General features: G+C 42.2%; 1 protein-coding gene across 1 annotated transcript in view; it reads left to right on the forward strand.

Annotated features, from left to right (window-relative positions):
• LOC149237038 (callose synthase 3-like) overlaps positions 1-20,754 on the forward strand; it is a 305,860-nt gene that overhangs the window by 27,272 nt on the left and 257,834 nt on the right. The gene's annotated exons all lie outside the window — the stretch shown is intronic.

Consider the following 20,754-nt stretch of genomic DNA (forward strand, 5'->3'; position numbering starts at 1 on the left):
GGATCTCTTCCTCTCTACTTGTCTTTGGGTTTTAGTAGGAGGAGAGATCCTAAGGGATAACGTTGCCCTAATTCAGAGAGTAGAAGCCGGAACTGCCGGGAATAGCTGGAATTGCCGGGAATAGTCGGAATTGTCGGAATTGCCGGAATTGTCAGGAACTGTCGGAACTGCTGGGACTGTTGGGAATAGCCGGAATTACCGAAACTGTTGGGAAAAGCCGGAACTGTCGGGAATTGCCGGAATTGTCGAAACTGCCGGGAATAGCCGGAACTGCCGAGAAAAGCCGGAACTACCGAGAAAAGCCGGAACTGCTGGGAATAGCCGGAATTGTTGGAACTGACGGAACTGTTGGGAATAGCCGGAATTGCTGGAACTGTCAGGAATAGTCGGAATTGTCGGAACTGCCAGGAATAGTCGGAACTGCCGGGAACAGCCGGAATTGCCGGAACAACCAGGAAAGCTGACACAGAGGGTAGAAGCCGAAACTGCCTGAACAACCAGAGCATTTGTCTTCGAAGGAGAGCAGCGTGCAAGGGACAACTAACTAACATTGGGACAATTGTATGGTACTTAGCATCAAATACACCAAGCATGCAATGTTACAACTAGCATGCAAGGGACAACTAGCATGTAACAGCAAGCATGCAAAGGACAACAAGCAAGCTAGGGACAACAAGCAAGCAAGATGCAACCAACACATAATGCAGTACAGTGATGGGTACAATCATGATTAATGAAGCATGATGAGATGCAACATAGTGATGATGGGTGCAACATGGTGCAGCACGGTGAGGTGTCGCATGATGACGAAATGCAGCGCAACGATAGGTGAAGGAGTCACCTTGGAGAATCAGTTGAAGTAGCATGTCTTCAACTGTTCTCATGTATCATCTTCTTAGAGATGATCTATGCTTTTATCTAGATAAGTCAAAGTGTTGACTTTTGTTGTAAACGTACTGTCTCTCTCTGTGTGCTGAACTATTGAAGAACATATAAGAATAATTGATCAAGGGTTTCCCCACATTGGGGTTTGTCCCTGGCTAGCGCCACATCTTGTGTCCTCTTGTCTGGGCTTGTATTCTGCGATTTATGTTTATGTTCTATCTACAGTTTACTTTAATGCTGATGTGATTGCTAATCTGGAAAAGATATTGAGCTAATTGTGAAAATTGAAATAAATTGCTCTAAGCATAAGACATACCTAAAATTAACATGGTATCGGAGCTGAGGTGAAGACAATGCCCAAGCAAGAGTGAAAGAGAAATCACCGAAGACAGTTGGGAAGGGACAAAAGGATCAGTGGATTCCTCATCCCTCTTCAAATTCACCAAGGGTGAAGTCGAAGCAGAGAATATTATCAAAATGGCGCAACAGAAGTTTCTGATGGCCTACCTAAAGATCACTTCAATGGGAAGTCCGGATCTAAGGGTGGAAGGAAAGGCAGATGCCTTGGTTGTAATAAGTTTAGCCATTATGCGAAGGAGTGTCCGAATGGCAAAGACACATCTCTTGATGAAGATAACAATCATTCTAGGGACATCTTCAATGATCAAAGGAATGACAGGTAATGCAGGTCATCAAGGAAATGGCCGACTCTTCAAAGAAAGCAAAGAACCCCAGGTATGAAGAATCAAATGTTGTTTTTGATAAGATAAAGAAGTGTTATCTTGTATTGGCCCTCTCCTTCAGATTCTTTGGGAATCTGGCTTATTGATTGTAGTGCTTCAAGGCACTTCATCGGATAAAAGGGTGCACTCTCTAATTTGGTAGAGATGGAAACAATTGTGGGATTATACTTGGAGCTGATGCCACCTATCCCGGAAAGGGTGTAGGGAATGTTACCCCTCAATTGAATGAGGGTAACTCAATTCATTTACAGAATCTCTTTTATGTACCTGATTGCAAGAAGAACCTGGTGTCCATTTCAGCAATGGAAGTCAAAGGTTACGAGGTGGCACTCATCGATGGAAAGGTACGTGTTTGAAAATAGAATTTTCAAAGATGTTTTTGAGTTCAGGGTTGTATCAAGTTGCAGGAAGTCCACTGGGGACCATGTCCATTGACACATAGCATCGGAGGTCTGTGAGTCAGATGGTGACAGGGATGCCTGAATTCAAAAAGAGCATGAAAGTACATGTTTGAGATGTACCGAAGGAAAATCTTACAAGGGGACCATTCCCCTCATGTAGCAGGTCCACAGGTTTGGAACAACCCGAGGGGTTTGAGATTGATGATTAGGAATCTCACGTATGCAGGTGGAAGAAAGCCCTCTATGACTTGAAGCAAAACTCCCCGGGTGTAGTATGAGAGGATTGATAGCTGTCAGATGAAGCTGAGATTCACTAAGAGTGAAGCTGATCCAAACCATTGTTTGAAGGTTGTGGATGATAGACCTCTCATACCAGCGCCTTATGAGGACGACCTATTTCTGACAGGTGTAGACCCTCTCTCATTTGCAGAAGTAAGAGGGAGTTGGATTCCATATGTGGAATGATAAACTGCAAGCCCGTGACTATCTCGAGGATCTTAACTTTCAGAAGTTATATGGTAGTGATGTCGGACCAGATTTGGGAATGCCTCTGAGTTTCATAAACTCATTTGCGTTGATGTTCTTGGTGAACTTCTGTATGGACATATGTTTTGCAGTTAGCATGGTGAGCTCATATTTGGTTGAGCCTCACTGGATTGGTGCCAATAATCTTCTGAGATATCTTCGGGGCACAATCTCTCATGGATTGAGATACACTACCGGAAATATGAAACTGCATGATTATTCGAATGTTGACTGGGCATGCATTGTGGAGGATCACTGAAGTACTTCTTAGTGCTGGTTCTCGTTGGATTCTGCTTCAATATCATGGATGAGTAGGAAGCAGAAGTCGGTTGCTATAAGCACCGCCGAGATCGAATACATAGCTACAAGTATGATCTCGTGTGAAGCTGCATGGTTGCAGAAGCTTTTAAGTGAGCTGTTTGTACACATGATGAATACCACTGTGATTCTCTGTGACAACCAGAGGGGGGATTCGATTATTGAGGAATCCCATATTCGATGATTGCTCCAGCAGATAGACATCAGATACTGCCTTATCTGGGATATGGTAAGTCGATGAGCGAGGAGGCTCCATCGCATTGAGACTGATGTACAGGTCGCAGACATTTTGTTAAAGCCTTGTGGAAAGGTCAAATCTGTGACTTTTCCGAATGACTTGGAGTCGTTGAGAGACCTTCTTATAAGGGTCCTGCATGTTGTATGCATTGAGCTCTGGGAGCTCTGGGGGGCTTGGGGTACTTACTGGAGCAACATATGACCACAAGGCGACTCACCCTCCCCTGGTGGTGCGCTATGTACAAGATGACAGGTTCAACCTTCCCCTATGATACCTTGTGGTGACTGTGGAACAGGATGATTAGTTCTCCTGTGGGCCGGGATGATTAGTTCTCTCGTGGAAACTGTGGAACAGGATGATTAGTTCTCCTGTGGGTCGGGATGATTAGTTCTCTTGTGGCAACTATGGAACAGGATGATTAGTTCTCTTGTGGGCCGGGATGATTAGTTCTCCAGTGGCAACTGTGGAACAGGGTGATTAGTTCTCCAGTGGGCTGAGATGATTAGTTCTCCCGTGGCAACTGTGGAACATGATGATTAATTCTCCTGTGGGCCGGGATGATTAGTTCTCCCGTGGCAACTGTGAAACAGGATGATTAGTTCTCTTGTGGGCCAGGATGATTAGTTCTCCGTGGCGACTGTGGGGCAGGATGATTCGTTCTCCTATGGACAGGATGATTAGTTCTCCTGTCGAGGCATCCTACCCATGCAGTTTGGGAGTCATGGGAAGTACCTCTCATCTGATCAATGAGCAGGGAAATGGAGTTAGGGACCATAGTAGTACTATCGATGGACGCATCGATGTATCTACCGTACTCCCTATGCTAGGATGACCTCCATTGATCTGGGATCAGTATGAGTGGTTTGAGACACTCTCTTGTGATATTGATCTTGGATCAATAAAACTGACTTTGGGCTAGTAAGAGTGATGTGACACACTCCCTTTAGATGAAACTGACTTCGGGTCAGTAGAGAATGGTATGAGACATTCTCGATCAATTCTTCTTCTTCATGGTTCAATAGAGCAGAGCAGTGCAGGGCACTAGTGGCAGAGATAGTACAGTCGGACATATGGATCAACAGATGGAGTTCTCCCTAGTTGAGAGGGAGTGTTAAAATTGGCAACTAGAGCCAAACTCCATGTGGGTCATCTTATTAATGGAAGTTGATTTTTTCTTGGATCCCTCTCATCGAGAGGTGTAGGATTGATCTAAAGATCATCCGATTTCGATAAGTATTCATGGAGATATGAATTTATTTGTGTTATGGAACAATTCGTCAAGGTCGGTCAGCAACCAAATAAACCCCACTTGTGCTCAATGTTTTAGTATAAATAGAGGTGGCCTTCAAGTCATTTCGACACACTTGGGATCCCTTCCTCTCTACTTGTCTTTGGGTTTTAATAGGAGGAGAGATCCTAAGGGATAACGCTGCCCTAATCTAGAGGGCAGAAGCCGGAACTACCGGGAATAGCCGGAATTGCTGGGAATAGCTGGAATTGCCGGAACTGCCGGGAACTGCTGGAACTGCCGGAACTGCTGGAACTGCCAAGAAAAGCAGGGACTGCCGGGAATAGCTGGAATTGCCGGAACTGCCAGGAATAGCTGGAATTGCCGGAACTCCTGGAACTGTCGGGAATAGCCGGAATTGCCGGGAACTGCTAGGAATAGCTGGAACTGCCGGGAACTGTCGAGAAAAGCCAGCACTGCCGGGAACTGCTGTAATTGCCGGGAATAGTTGGAATTGCCGGAATTGTCAGGAATAGTCGAAATTGTCGGGAACAACCGGCACTGTCGGAACAACCGGGAAAGCTGATGCAGAGGGCAGAAGTCGAAACTGCCAGAACAACCAGAGCATCTGTCTTCGAAGGAGAGCAGCATGCAAGGGACAACTAACTAACATTGGGACAGTTGTATGGTACTTAGCAGTAAATACACCAAGCATGCAATGTTATAGCTAGCATGCTAGGGACAACAAGCAAGCAAGATGTAGCCAACACATAGGTCAGTGTGGCAACATGGTGCAGCAATGGCACATAATGTAGTACAGTGATGGGTATAGTCATGATTGATGAAGCATGATGAGATGTAGCATAGTGATGATGAGTGCAGCATGGTGCAACACGGTGAGGTGCAGCATGATGACATAATGCAGCACAACGATAGGTGAAGGAGTCACCTTGGAGAATCAGTTGAAGCAGCATGTCTTCAACTGATCTCATGTATCATCTTCTTAGAGATGATCTATGCTCTCATCTAGATAAGTCAAAGTGTTGACTTCTGTTGTAAACGTACTATCTCTCTCTCTGTGTAGAACTATTGAAGAACATATAAGAAGAATTGATCAAGGGTTTCCCCACATTGGGGTTTGTCCCTGGCTAGCGCCACATCTTGTGTCCTCTTGTCTTGGCTTGTCTTCTGCGATTTATGTTTATGTTTTATCTGCAGTTTACTTTAACGCTGATGTGATTGCTAATTTGGAAAAGATATTGAGCTAACTGTGAAAATTGAAATAAATTGCTCTAAGCATAGAACATACCTAAAATTAACAGGGTTTTATTTCTCTTTAGGTTTTTGGATTTGTAGATTACTATTAATTGCATGTGCATGCAAATTAAAATTATGCAAAAAATAGAGAACAATGAAATAAAAACTCACAAACCATGATTTGACACAAGATATGACCTGGGAAACCCTTTCGGGAGAAAACCCAGCTGGAAGGTGAGGTCATTCTGCTCCCTTTCTTCAAACAAAAAATGGTTACAGGTACAAAGAAGTATGGCTTGTGGCCCATGGGCTACTATAGTGCACAAATACTCTATGTATGCTCTATCTCCTATCCCTCTTGGCTATTTTTGCTCATATATGGAACAAATACACTTGAAAGAATGGAATCCCTTTTCTTTTGAATGGCCCGGTTATAACGCATCCCGATAACCTACTCTTAACCAGAGTTATAATACAGATTCTTCTAGAGTCTTCTTCATCATAATCATGTGGCTAGCCTCTTTTGCATGAGTAATGGGTGCTGATGTGGCATCCTCTCGAATTATGGTGGTGGAAACAGGAAGGTCAACTTCTGAGTGGCATAACTTTTGCATATGGATTCTGATTGACCCAATTTTTTGCGTTGTTGGAAAGGTCTCTGTGTGTAGAATATGAACAAAAAAGTGCAGTGCCAAAGCGGCAAAGTTTTACCCCCAAAAAACATTGTTTGTTATCCTCATTAAAATGCAGATCTGAAATCGATCTTTAAAGTTTTGTACTTTCAGCATTCTACTAGTTTGAACTTTGAAGTTTGAATTATGAACTTTGCATATTAAGAATTCAAGATTGGAATTTCACCATGGCTGCCACCCCAAGAGTCAAAGATCATCCATTGGATATATGCTGCTGATCTGGTTGATGAGGATATTTATTGCAAATGTTGCAAGAAATGCATGGAGGGGTTTGGGTTGGGGATTTGGACGTTGAAATAACATGTGGCTGGTATAAGAGGCCAAGTTGTCTCATGCATGTTTTCATTAGAGGATATTGAACAGATTAAATTAGAATTGCAAAATCAGCTTGCAAAATTTGAAGAAGACAAGGCCAGGCAAAAGGAGATGGTTGTCGCATGCTTTTGCTACTCTAAAGCCTAGAGGCTATTTAGAGCCTCATTGGTTATTTATTTTGTTGCTAATATGCATTGCACATAGTGCCATTTTGAAACTTTTTGACTTATTCACCTTTACATGGTATATGTATGTGCCATGATCAGACATTGCATATTTTGTAATTGTCTCTAATGGTTTGGAATCTTTATATATATATATATAATTTAAACATTTTATGTATTTTTTAGTAAACTGAGTCATTGAAATCAGATTGGTCCAAGTCAATGTGAGTCTGAGTCCGAATCTGAGTTGACCCTTGACTGATTTTGAATCTAAGCCTTAGTTTTAAAACATTGATTGTGGTCTTCTTTGAAGTAGCTAAAGGCCTCTATTGAATTATTATGGTGTCTCTTTCTCACGAACACTGTGGCTATTCATATCACTGCAAGAGGCTTCTTTATTTTTGAGTTTAATTATATTGAGGATCAATTGGAAGTGGTGTTGCATGGTGCATGGTTTATTATTGGAGGTTGGCCTCTTTAAGATACCATGGCAGCCTGATCTCAACCCTTATGCAGAAGCACTGTCCATGGTTCTGCTTTGGCTACATTTGCTGAACATGCCTCTGGAATTTTGTTCTTGGAAGCCATTTGTGAGTTGGGTGATTCTATCCATCTTAGCAAGCCAGAGGGCTTAAAGCTGTCATTACCTTTGGCCACCTTTTTTTGGGGCTTCTGCCATCTTCTGGCCACCCTTCTCGATTTATTAATGGGTTGAAAAACCTGATTAACTCATCATTAGACATTTGTACCATATCTCCAGGTGAAAAGCCAAATCTCCATTGCTTAGTTATACTTTGCAAAACTCATCTGCATGATGCCACAACCAGTTATATATTTAGAATATAAATGGAATCAGAGGAAAAAGCCATCCGTGTAAATCACAGAGATGCATTCTCTGTTTTCTGATAAATTCACCTCTTGAAGACAAAAAATTACCCTTTGAAGTCACAGAAAATTGTTCTTCATGTCATTTTATGGTACAGAAAAATTCCCTTAAATTTCATGGAAAAATCACCGACTTTAAAATGCTGAGAGGGTTTTGCCATTCCAGTTTGACAAGGCCAATATTTGAGTGGGAAAAATGATATAACAATAGTAATAAAGGCTGCTGCAATGATAAATGTCGTTGCTCATGTCATGGCTACTGCACCTGTGGAATTTTTTGTGTGCTCAGGGTTGCTACTGCTAGTCTCTCAACGTACTTGAAGCTTACCTTATAAACCAGATCTCTTACTTTACTGTGATCAGGAGATGACCCTGTTGTAATCATAAAAGTCACTGTTCAAGCCACCGCCACTGTTTTAGTGGGGTTGTAATAGGCTAGGGTAATTTTATCCTAGGGTTTTCCTGTAGTGACTAATTTCCCTTTTTAGGACAACTAAAATTTAATTTTCAATCCTTTAATTTCCTTGTTCAATGATACAATCAAAAAGCAATTTGACCATCTCAAAGAAAAATTGTCAAATAGTAGGACCATAAATAATCCAGAAATGCAGTGTTATCAGTCTATAAAAAACAGTTACAATCCACGACCGTTAGAACTTATAAACCATAAGTAACAGTTACAGATCCTAAATTTCACAAAATCCAATGTAGAGTTCACGGATTCTAAATAAGTTCTTAATCTATCTTTATTTCCAGACTAGTTATGAATCTTCAAACCCGAATTCATTCGATCCGCCTTTTCTCCTGTTGCTGCAACTCTTCTGTAGTGGGACCCGAACTGTGTAACAATACCAATCCTCACTGGATTGTAAAGACGTGTCTTTAAGTGCATATAGCTTCGGTATTCCACAGATCTGAATTCATGCTACTTTTGTCTTCGTGCCACAAATTATGAATTAAGGTACGGACTACACTTGCTTCAGGACAGAATCCTTGGCGTGCCCAAAATTCAGCTGGTAATGCCACTGTAATCAAAGCCGACCCTGTCCTAGAACTAGGGTCTCACATATTCTGTAGTTCCACTGAACAATCAAGCCGATTAGGGTTTCGTACTTTAGATAACCTTCAGGGACTGTGATTCAGGAAAAGATACGCTTCAATTCTTCCTTTGTAGACTCGTACCAGAATAATCGACAGAAATCCGTCACTTCCCTGCCTTTCAGATGACTTCACTGTTCAAAAGAAACCAAAAACCAAAACCAACAGAATTCACTATGCTTCCAGATTAATATCGCTGTGCCAGAACCAAGACCAGAACTCGTTGTCCAGATAGAAATCTTATGCCAAAACAATGAGAAAAAAGAGAGGTTTCAACTAGGGTGGAATCTGTCACCATCGAAATTGACAAGAAGAAAAAGGGGTCTTAAAACCCTCAGAGCTAATGCTCAAGAAACAAATGATATGATCCACACTTGATGCCCAAAACGAATACAGTCCTCTTATATTTATAGATTTCCAAAAGGGGTCTGTTTTGCTTAATTGATTGAGTAAATTTCACTCCAAACCCCATTGTTGGTTTTCTTTGCCCAGCTGCCCCAAAACTCGCCTAGGATTGGATATTTTGGGGTTTTCTCCTTTATTGAGGACTGTAGCCTACGGGGATCGATATGCTACTTCCTTCATTCATCCTCAATTCGTAGAGGACATTATAGTCCCCCCGGCCCGAAATTGCTTGCCCTTAAGCAATTGCAGATTCAGGTGCTGCGAAACTTGTTCTCCTTCCCATGTCGCGTCCTCTTCTGGTAGATTCTTCCATTTGATAAGGTATTCTGGAATTACTCTTCCTCTTAACTTCTTTTCTCGCATGACCATGATTGTTTCTGGAATCAGTTCTATTTGTCCTTCTTTGTCTAATGGTGGCAATTCGATAGAGGTGGTGACCTGTTGCCCACAACCTTCTTGAGGCGCCAAACATGGAGTACATTATGGATTATGCTGTCCCTTGGTAGTTCTAACTCATATGCTACCTCGCCAATCTTCTGGAGAACTTTTCAATGCCCATAAAACCTAGGATTTAACTTTTTTGCGCCACTTTTCTTGAGTGAAGACTTCCTATAAGGTTGCAATCTCAAGAAAATGAGGTCTCCTACCTCAAAGCTGCATTCTGTTCGATGCTATTTTGCGTACATCTTTTGCCGATTTTGAGCAACTTGCATGTTTTCCTTGAGTACCCTGAGAATGTCCTAACTCTCATGAATCTAGTTTTTAGCAATAGGTGCCTTGCCGTCTCCAAAATTCCTGTCGATGAAGGATGATGTATCATAACCATATAGTGCTTTGAAAGGTGTAATCCCGATGGATAAATGGTAGGTAGTATTATAGCAATGCTCCCCAAGGTACAACCATTTGATCCATGCTTTTTGCTGACTTGTCACATAATTACACAAGTACCCTTCAATCCACTTATTCACAATTTCTGTTTGCCCATCTATTTGCAGTGTTCCACGGGGACGCGTCCCCCAGGGTTGGGTGCGTGCACCCCTCGCACCCCACGCACCCGGGACGGGGAGTCTCTTGGGGGTGCGTTTCCCCACGCACCCTTTTTGGGGAGTCTTGGGGAGACGCAAGGGGGTGCGTTTCCCCAGTGTGGGAGTCTAGACTCCCCACGACTCCCCAAAAAGGGTGCTTCTGGGCGTCCCCCTTTAGTGTGGGAGTCTAGACTCCCCAAAAAGGGTGCTTCTGGGCGTCCCCTTCAGTGTGGGAGTCTAGACTCCCCAAAAAGGGTGCGCCTGGGCGTCCCCCTTTAAATTTGTCTAATAAGACTTAAAAATAAAAAAATTCAAAATTCAAAATTCAAAAATCAAAAATCAAAACCATTAATTTTTTTTAACTAAATAACTAAAACTTAAAAGTCTAAAAAAAAAATTAAAATTAAAACTAAATAACTAAAACTTAAAAGCCTAAACCTAAAAGACATGAAAGGCAAAACTTAAAGTTAAAAGCTCACTTCATTTCAACCCAAAGTAATTTCCATTTCCACGCAATGCTGATTTGAATGAGTTATCGATCAATGTATTTGAATATTTTATTATTGATTTTTATTTTTGTTTTTGGAATCTCATGGTATGTATGAATAATAATTAATTCAATAATGAGACTTGTCACTTGAGTATGTCATATGAATGATGTATGTATTAAAATGAATGATGAGGATGGATCAATGACTCAAATTTCAATTGTCTATTTAATATTTTTATGCTTTCATTATTGAACAATGAACAATGAATATCAACTTGAATTTTATATATATATATATATATATATATATATATATATATATATATATACCTCGACGACTCCCCGCACCCCCGAAATTTCCCTAAAATTTGAGGGTACTCCCACACGTCCCCCCTGTGCGTCTCCCCGCACCCGCGTCTCCCCGCACCGGAGTCTTGGTGGAACATTGTCTATTTGTGGGTGATAACTAGTGCTAGGGGTTAATTCTGTCCCGACTAGCCTGAAGAGCTCCTCCCAGAATGCATCCATAAACCTACTGTCTCGATTGCTGACTATATTTTAAGGCAATTTGTTGAGTCTGAAAACTTCTTAGAAGAAGAGTTCTGCTGCTTGTTTTGTCGAGTAATCAACTGAGATTGCAAAGAAGTGCACGAATTTTATCAATCTGTCCATCACAGTATAAATACAATCTTTGCCTTGCGTTTTAGGTAGCCTTGTGACGCAGTCCATTGAGATGATTTCCCATTTTTGTTTTGGAATTGGTAGAGGTTGGAGAAGCCCTACAGAATGTGTGTGCTCGTCCTTATTTTGTTGGCATGTCACACATTCCTTGACGTATTTCATCACATCTTCCTTGAGACCTTTCCATGAAAATCATTCCCTAATTTGTCGATAGGTTTTGAAGAACCCCTGATGTCCAACTGATGGGATGTCATGCATAACCTTCAAAATATTCTCCTTGAGGGTGGATTTAAGAACTGGGTGTATCTTGTCTTTGTAGTAAATAATATTATCAACTATTTTGTACATGTCATCTTGAATGATTCTGTTGGTCAGTGCACATGCAAACTGGTTCTTGGCATATTCTGCTGAGAGATGAGGCTTCCAATCTCCTGCGAGCTATATGAGGGAACACGTTACGAGTTTCCTGGAAAGTGTATTGGCCACAACATTCCTCTTCCCCTTCACATACTTAATATCAAATCATTGGCTTGGGCTTTACTTACCCACTTTTGCCGCTGTTTGTTCAGGTCCTTTTGCTCTAAGAAATGACGTAAGTTGTTGTGGTTTGTCCTGACTACGAACCTGTTTCCCACCAAATATTATTTGAACTTTGCCAAAGCGTGCATGATAGCTAGCATTTCTTTGTGGTATATGGAGTAAAGCCTCTCTGCCGCCTGGGTTTTCGACTTTCGAATACAATGGGGTGGCTCTTTTGCATTAAAACAACTCTTATTCCTTCTTCTGATGCATCACATTCTAATACAAAGGGTTGACTGAAATCAGGAAGGGCCAAGACTGGACATGAACTCATCACTTCTTTGAGCTTGTTGAATGTTTTTTTTGCTACTTCCGTCCACCTAAATACTCCTTTCTTCATTAAATCGGTTAATGGTGCGCTTAATTGAGAGAACCCTTTGACAAATCGCCAGTGATAACTGCGAATCCCGAAAAGTCCTCGCAACTCATCAAATTCTTAGGTGTGGGCCAATCCAATATTTTGCCTGAATCTTGTCTTGATGAACTTGTACTCCCTTTGCACTAATTATATGTCCCAAATATAGGATTTCCATCATTCCAAACTCGCATTTTGATGCTTTGGCATAAAGTGACTGTTCCTGTATGATGCTCAAGATTTTATCCAAATGTTCCAAGTGGCCATCCCATTTCTTGCTGTAAATGAGAAGGTCGTCGAAGAATACTAATAAAAACGTCCTTCGCTGCTTGTTAAAGATGCTGTTCATGCAAGATTGGAAAGTGGTGAGACCATTGGTTAGTCTAAATGGCATGACCAAAAACTCCAAGTGTCCATAGTGGCATCCGAGTGTTGTTTTCGGCACGTCTTGCTCTTGAACTCAGATTTGATGATACCCTGATCGCAAGTCAATGTTTGAAAAAATAACTCATCGATCCTGGGAATATGATACCTGTTTTTGATGGTTTTCTTGTTGAGGGCTCAGTAATCAATACACATCCTCCACGTGCCATCCTTTTTCTTCACCAAAACCATGGATGAAGCGAATAGACTTGATCTAGGTATATTATGGCCCATTGCTAATAATACCTGGATGGTCTTCTCTATCTCGTCTTTGAATTTCTTTGGATGTCGATATGGTGTTAATTACGGGCTTAGCACCTTCTTCCAATTCTATAGTATACTCAAATCCTCTTTTAGGAGGCAATCCTAGGGGAATATCACCAAATACCTGACCATGCTTGTCCAACACTCGTTGGATGTTTGCTCTATAGTGCGGTTTGTTACTGTTGGGAGTCTTTTGTCTTGTAACGTTGCATTTTGCTACATATGCTACATCTCCGTGTCTAAATGTGGTCTTCTTTCTTTTGGCAGATATAACTTGTTGGCCCCCATTAGTCTTGCCCCTCAAAACTACCTCACTTCCATTAGGGGCTTTAAATACCATTTCCAAAGCTTGGTAGTCCATAGTGTGTTTCCCCAACAAATATAACCATTGAACTCCCAATACCATATTAATATCTGCAAGATCTATTACGTAAAAGTCGCTAGTGTAAGTATAATTACCAAGTGTTACACTCAAACCTGGAATCATCCGCGTGTAATCCAAGTCGTATCCATCTGCTACTATTATGTCAAGGCCCTCGAATTCTTCTTTGGGAAGTCCTCTCCTTGCTACTAATGCTTCATCAATGAACTTTGTGTAGCTTCTTCATCAATTAATGTTGTGATGCTTTGTCCTTTGACGACTCCCCTGATCCTAAAGGTGTAATACTTGGGTGTGCCTGAAAGGGTTGCAATCTTAACCCGTGGTCGTGTCTTTTTTTCTCCGTTGGGCCTTTCCTCTCCTTTCGCTTCTTCTTGTGGTGGTTCCTCCTGGGGGCTGCTAGGCTTTTCTTCTTCTTTTGCTTCCTTTTATGATGGTTCTCCTTCAACATTTGAAGTGGGCTTCTCTCCTTCTTCCTCATCATCAAAGACTACTTCGTTGTAGTGAATTTTTCCCTTACCTAAGCAGCAATGTTCCCATGGCTCCTTGCAATTGAAGCATAACTTCTTTTGCCTAAGTTCACTTCATGTTTCCTCATCTAACCTATCCTTTCTGGGCCAATCACGTTGAAAGGACTTCTCCTTATCCTTTGGGGGAATGAAAGGTTTTGGAGGGTTTTTAGATTTGGCTGCTGCATTTCCCATATCACGAGTCTTCTTGATAACCTCATAAAGGGTAGTAGGGTTGAATTCCTTGACCCAACCTTGTAGGGGTCCGGCTAATGCTTGAGTCAAAAGCATGACTAATTGCTCCCCAGATATATCCAACACCATGATAGTGGTTCGTTCAAATTCAACAATAAATTCTTCATGCGATGCCGTCTACTTGAAAAGTGCCAATTCTTTGAAGTGGATGTCTGATTTTTTCCGGTCAAATCTTTCTATTAGCCTTTGCGTAAAATCCTCAGAAGAAGTAATGTTGGCATACCCCAATTTTACTAGACCATGATGTTGGAAATTTGTTAAATTATGGTATGTTCTATGCTTAGAGCAGTTTATTTATTTTCTTCTTATTACCCACAGATTAGCAATCACATATACATTAAGTAAAGTACAGATAGAACATAAATGATCAACAGAAAACAAGCCAAGACAAGAGACACAAGATGTGGCGGCTAGCCAGGGACAAACCCCAATGCGGGGAAACCCTTTGATCAAATCTTCTTTTATCTTCAATAGTTCAGCAGAGAGAAATAGTACAAAATCTGAATTCTGTAATTTTATATCAGCAACAGCAAACCCTAGATCAACAAAGTCAAACTTGGTCAAACTAGCTGAAATTGACCTCTAAAATGCTTGGTCAATTTCTGGTCAACTTATCCTCGAATTGCCTGAAGAAACAGCCCTTGAACAACCCCAAAAGTACAGTCAATTTGCAGATTTCTGAAGTCAACTTGCAGCCCTAAACTAGGGCAGTGAACACCGGTCAAACCAGAGGTCAGATCACCTCGATTTTTGTGCCAAAAATTGCGTCCTGCCTAGGAGAGGCAACCACACCCAATCCGCACTTCTGGATGGTCAACGCTGGTCAAAGAGATGACCTGCTGCCCTAGCGTCCTTCTTTCTGCGTCTTCCTTGCCCTAGGACGTCTTCCTTTCAGCAACATGTGTGAGAGAGAGAGGTTCCTTTTATGCATAGGAGAGAGAGAGAGAAGATGAGTGAATGAATTGTCCAAATGAGGAGGCTCCTTGTATTTATATGCAAACGTTGAGGGTGAATAGACGTGACTGTTGGACTTCTGAGCCTACATAAGTTTGCTGGCTGACCTTGACAATTTGTCCATAATCAAAATAAATTCATATCTCCATAAATACTTATCGGAATCGGATGATCTTTAGATCAATCCTACACCTCTCGATGAGAAGGATCTAGGAAAAATATCAGAAGCCATAAATAAGGTGATCCACATGGAGTTTGGCCCTAGTTGCCAATTTTAACACTCCCTCTCAACTAGGGAGAACTTCATCTGCAATCCGTCGGACCGTCGCTGCTATCCATCCATCAAATGCACTGTCCTGTATAGCTTGACCCCACTCTGCTCTACTCGAACTATGAAGAAGAAGAAATGATCGAGGATGTATCATACCATCCTCCATTGACTCGAAGTCAGTCTCAAAGTGTGAAACACTCTCACTGATCCCAGTTCAGTATCATTGATCCCAGATCAATGGAGGTCATCCTAGCATAGGGAGTATGGTAGATACAATGATGCGTCCATTGATAGTACTACCATGGTCCCTATCCTCATTTCCCTTCTCATTGATCAGATGAGAGGTACTTCCCATGTGTCCCAGACTGCATGGGTAGGATGCCTTGACAGGAGAACTAATCATCTTGTCCACAGGAGAACGAATCATCCTGTCTAGTGGATGCCACGGAGAACTAATCATCCTGGCCTACAGGAGAACTAATCATCCTGCTCCACAGTCACCACGGAGAACGAATCATCCCGGCCCATAGGAGAACTAATCACCCTGTTCCACAGTCGCCACGGGGTGTGTTGAACCTTTACCCTGTACATAGTGCACCACCAGGGGATGGTGAGTTTCCCTGTGGTCACATGTTGCTCCAAGAAGTACCTCGTGCCCCCCCTGGAGCTCCCAGAGCTCAATATATCATACTCGACCCTCATAAGAGGCTCTCTGAACGACACCAAGTCGTTCTCGGAAAGTCAGGAATTTGACCTTTCCTAGGGGCTTTATTAAAATGTCGGCGACCTGTTCATCTGTACCGATATGTTGGAGCCTTATTGCTCCTCGCTGCACCATATCTCGAATATAGTGGTACCTGATATCGATATGCTTGGAGCGATCATGAAATACGGGGTTCTCTGATAAACGGATCCTGCTCTGGTTGTCACACAGGATCACAGTGGTATCCAATGTAAATCCAAACAACTCACTGAAGAGCTTTCGCAACCAGACTGCCTCACAAGAGGCCATGCTCACAGCAATGTACTCTGCCTCGGGGGTGCTCAAAGCCACCGACTTCTACTTCCTGCTCATCTAGGATATCGAGGCAGATCCTAAAGAGAAACAACACCCGGAAGTGCTCTTTCAATCCACCACACTGCCTGCCCAATCAGCATCAATATACCCAAGTAGTTTCACATCTCCGATAGTGTATCTCAACCCATGAGTGATTGTGCCACGAAGATATCTCAACAGATTCTTGGCACCAATCCAATGTGAGTGGTGAGGCTCAACCATATGTTGACTCAATGTGTTGACTGCAAAGCATATATCCGCACTGGAGTTCACCAAGAACATTAATGCTCCGACGAGTTGACGATACTCGATAGCATTTCATAAAACAGGGCCGGCAACACTACCGCTTAACTTCTTGAAGTCAAGCTCCATCGGGGTAGTTACGGGCTTGCAGTCCACCATGCCGAATCTCTCCAATATCTTCACCACATATTTTCCTTGAGATAGGAAAATCTCCCCTAGTTTCTGCCAGACATCCAGTCCTAGGAAATAGTGCACAAGTCCTAGGTCTTTCATCTTGAACTCAGAAGCCAGCTCCCTCTTACATTCGTGAATGAGAGGGTCTGCACTTGTTAGAAAGAGGTCGTCAACATATAGCACCAGTATGAGAGGCTTGTCATCTATAACCTTAATGTAAAGGTTAGGGTCGGCTTCACTCCTAGTGAATCCCATCTTCATCAAGTAGCTATCGATCCTCTCATACCATGCTTGGGGTGCTTGCTTTAGCCCATAGAGGGCCTTCTTCAACCTGCATCATAAATTTCAAATCCTTTGGGTTGCTCCACATAGACCTCCTCTTTGATCGAACCATGTAAGAACGCAGTCTTGACATCCATCTGATGTAGGTTCCATCCTTGTGAAGCAGCAAGGGCTATGATCGAGCATATGGTGGTATATTGGGCAACAGGTGCAAATATCTCGTCATAGTCTATACCTTCCTTCTGGGAGAAGCCACAAGCGACAAAACGAGCCTTATACTTTTCCGCACTTCCATCAACTGCATGCTTTATCTTGTAAAGCCATTTTGAAGTGACAACTGCTTTGTCCTGGGGTTTGGGGACTACATCACAAACATCGTTTTTCATAATGGACTCATATTCCTCGGTCATAGCATCCTTCCATACTTGATGCTTGACAGCATCTGTGAATGACGAAGGCTCATTCTGGATGATCGTGCTCATGATGGTCAGGTATCCTTGATACCTGTTCGACTTCTTACTTTCACGGAAGGTTCCTTTGGGTGCAATGTGTCCTTCAGCATCATCAAGTGTCCCCCTAAGCCATGAAGGCCTCTTCCTAGAAGAGGAAGGCTCTTGCGGAGGAGGATCAATAGGATCCATAGGTTCTTCCACATCAGGCATCGTCTCATCTTCCTTTTCCTTCGGTTCCCCGATGTCAACTTCTTTAGATCCCCTTAAAGTAGGAAGATTGTCTACTTTGCTAAGAGCCATATCTTCGTCAAAGGTGACATCATGACTAATCTTGACTTCCCTTTGACCAGCTACATAGATTCTATAGTCCTTAGTATTTTCGCTATAGCCCACGAAGATTCCTTTCTTTCCAGATGCACCTAATTTATTCCTTTTCTCTTTAGGCACATGAAAATATACAGGGCTTCCAAAAATTCTAAAATGAGATACGTCAGGGTTCTTACCGGTGAACATTTATTTGGGAGTCTTGGAACCCAATGCTTGATGAGGGCATCGGTTTTGTACATATACGACGATATTTGCAGCTTCGGCCCATAGAAACTTTGGAAGTCTTTGATCATGGAGCATAACACAGAGAGCTTCCACAATTGTACGATTCTTCCTTTCCGCCACACCATTCTGCTCAAGAGTATATGGTGTAGTAGTCTCCCTCTTAATGCTAGCCTCTTTGCAAAAGTCATGAAACTCATTGGATTCATATTCAGTCCCATTATCAGTCCTTAAGGTCTTGATCTTCTTTTCGGTTTGATTCTCGATCAAGGCTTTGAAGTGCCGAAACCAGGAGAACACTTCATCCTTCTTTTTCAAGAAGTATATCCAAGTCTTGCGAGAATAATCATCTGTAAAAGTGAGGTAATATAAATATCCTCCCAAGGAGTTCACAGGCATCATACCAGATATGTCTGAGTGAACCAACTGCAATATATCGGAGGTCTTGCTTTGGCTTGAGGGGAATGGTCCCCTTTTGAGCTTTCCTTCGGCACATCCTGGACATACACCTTCTTGCTCTAATCTGAACTCGGGCATCCTGGTCACCATTTTTCTTACATCGGGTAGAGCTTTATAATGAAGGTGAGCAAACCTCCGATGCCATAGTTCGGACTGAAGAGATGTGTCACAAGACATGACACCCAGCGGACTTCCTCTGACCTGATATAATGAATCAACTCGAAACCCAAGAGTAAAAGCATCTTTAAAGTTCTTTTTCCATACACGTACCTTGCCATCGCTGAAGGCCACCTTGTAGCCTTTGTCTTCCATTGCCGAAATGGACACCAGGTTCTTTTTGAGATCAGGTACATATAATACATCTTGTAAGTGGATGGTATTACCTTGATTCAATTGAAGAGTGACATTTCCTACGCCTTTCACGGGATATTTTGAATTATCTCCAAGAACAATTTCCAGGTTGGTTTCCTTCTCTATCAGATTATAGAGAGCTTCTTTGTAACCAGTGAAGTGCCTTGAGGCACCACTATCAATAAGCCAATTTCCCAGCGAGTCCGGGGGAGCAGTAGTAGATAGAGCTGCTGGTAGATAATATTCATCTTGCTTATTGTTAACAGTGTTAGATTCATACCTAGAATTTCTTGCCTTCTTGAATGGTTGTCCTCTTCCTTGATTTCCGACACTTCTTTTACCTCTGCCATTTGACCTGCCATTCCTTTGATTGCCTTGAGAGGGATTTTGATCATCGTCCCGGTGTGAGTCCCTTTTATCAGGGCACTCCCTTGCATAGTGACCCGTTTTATTGCAATTGTAACATCGTCATTTTCTTCCACCCTTTGGTCCAGCCTTTCCTTTGAATTTAGCTCCGGAATTGTTTCTTTTTTTAGTATGAGAAGAAAAGGCAGAGGGATGACCTTTAAGTATGGGCATTTCTTGCTCTTCCATCCTCGTTTCTTCTTGAATGCATCTGGCCATTAATTCCTCAAATCCAGGAATTACGTTATTGTTGAGAAGAGTAGTCCTGAATATATACCATTCAGATGGTAGTCCTCCAAGAGTTGTGAGTGTCATTTCCCTGTCAGGAATTACTTCCCCAATAGATAGGAGATCGTTCTTGATCTCGGTGATCCTTAATAAATATGCTTGCATACTCTCATCTTTGCCCTTCTTAATTTCCTTCAGCTTATTTCTAAGAAACAAGACTTGATTTGCATCATTAACTTTAAATAAACTCACCAGTCTATCGTAGATTTCCTTGGAGGTGTTCAGCTCGGAAACATAGGCCACCAAGCGCTTGTCGATAGAGTCCCAGATGATCTTCCTTGCTTTGACTTCTCCCTTGGTCCATTTGTTCCTAGTAGCAGCAAATGCATTTGATGGAGGCTCAACAATACCGCCTCTCACATGGTCCAACACCTCCTGTTCTTCTAATGTTAGATCGAGAGACATCTTCCATTCGTGATGGTCAGACTTCTCACGAAGTTTGTCTTCAGTAGGGAAGTGTGTTGAGGACCCCATGATTTCTTTTAGATAGCCTTGCCAACCTTCTCTTCGGTGATTGCTCTTGCTCTTGCTCTTTCTTGGGCTTTGTCTTCACCTCAACTCCGATCCCATGTTAAATTATGGTATGTTCTATGCTTAGAGTAGTTTACTTATTTTTCTTCTTATTACCCACAGATTAGCAATCACATATACATTAAGTAAAGTGCAGATAGAACATTAAATGATCAACAGAAAACAAGCAAAGACAAGAGACACAAGATGTGGCGGCTAGCCAGGGACAAACCCCAATGCGGGGAAACCCTTTGATCAAATCTTCTTTTATCTTCAATAGTTCAGTAGAGAGAAATAGTACAAGATCTGAATTCTATAATTTTATATCAGCAGCAGCAAACCCTAGATCAACAAAGTCAAACTTGGTCAAACTAGCTAAAATTGACCTCTAAAATGCTTGGTCAATTTCTGGTCAACTTGTCCTCGAACAACCTGAAGAAACAACCCTTGAACAACCCCAAAAGTATAGTCAATTTGCAGATTTCTGAAGTCAACTTGCAGCCCTAAACTAGGGCAGTGAACACCGGTCAAACCAGAGGTCAGATCACCTCGATTTTCGTGCCAAAAATTGCGGCTTGCCTAGGAGAGGCAACCACACCCAATCCGCACTTCTGGATGGTCAACGCTTGGTCAACGCTGGTCAAA

This window comes from Pinus tabuliformis, chromosome 8, assembly GCF_031772625.1.
Source record: "Pinus tabuliformis cultivar Carrire ecotype Pingquan chromosome 8, CPIR1, whole genome shotgun sequence".
Lineage (NCBI taxonomy): Eukaryota > Viridiplantae > Streptophyta > Pinopsida > Pinales > Pinaceae > Pinus > Pinus tabuliformis.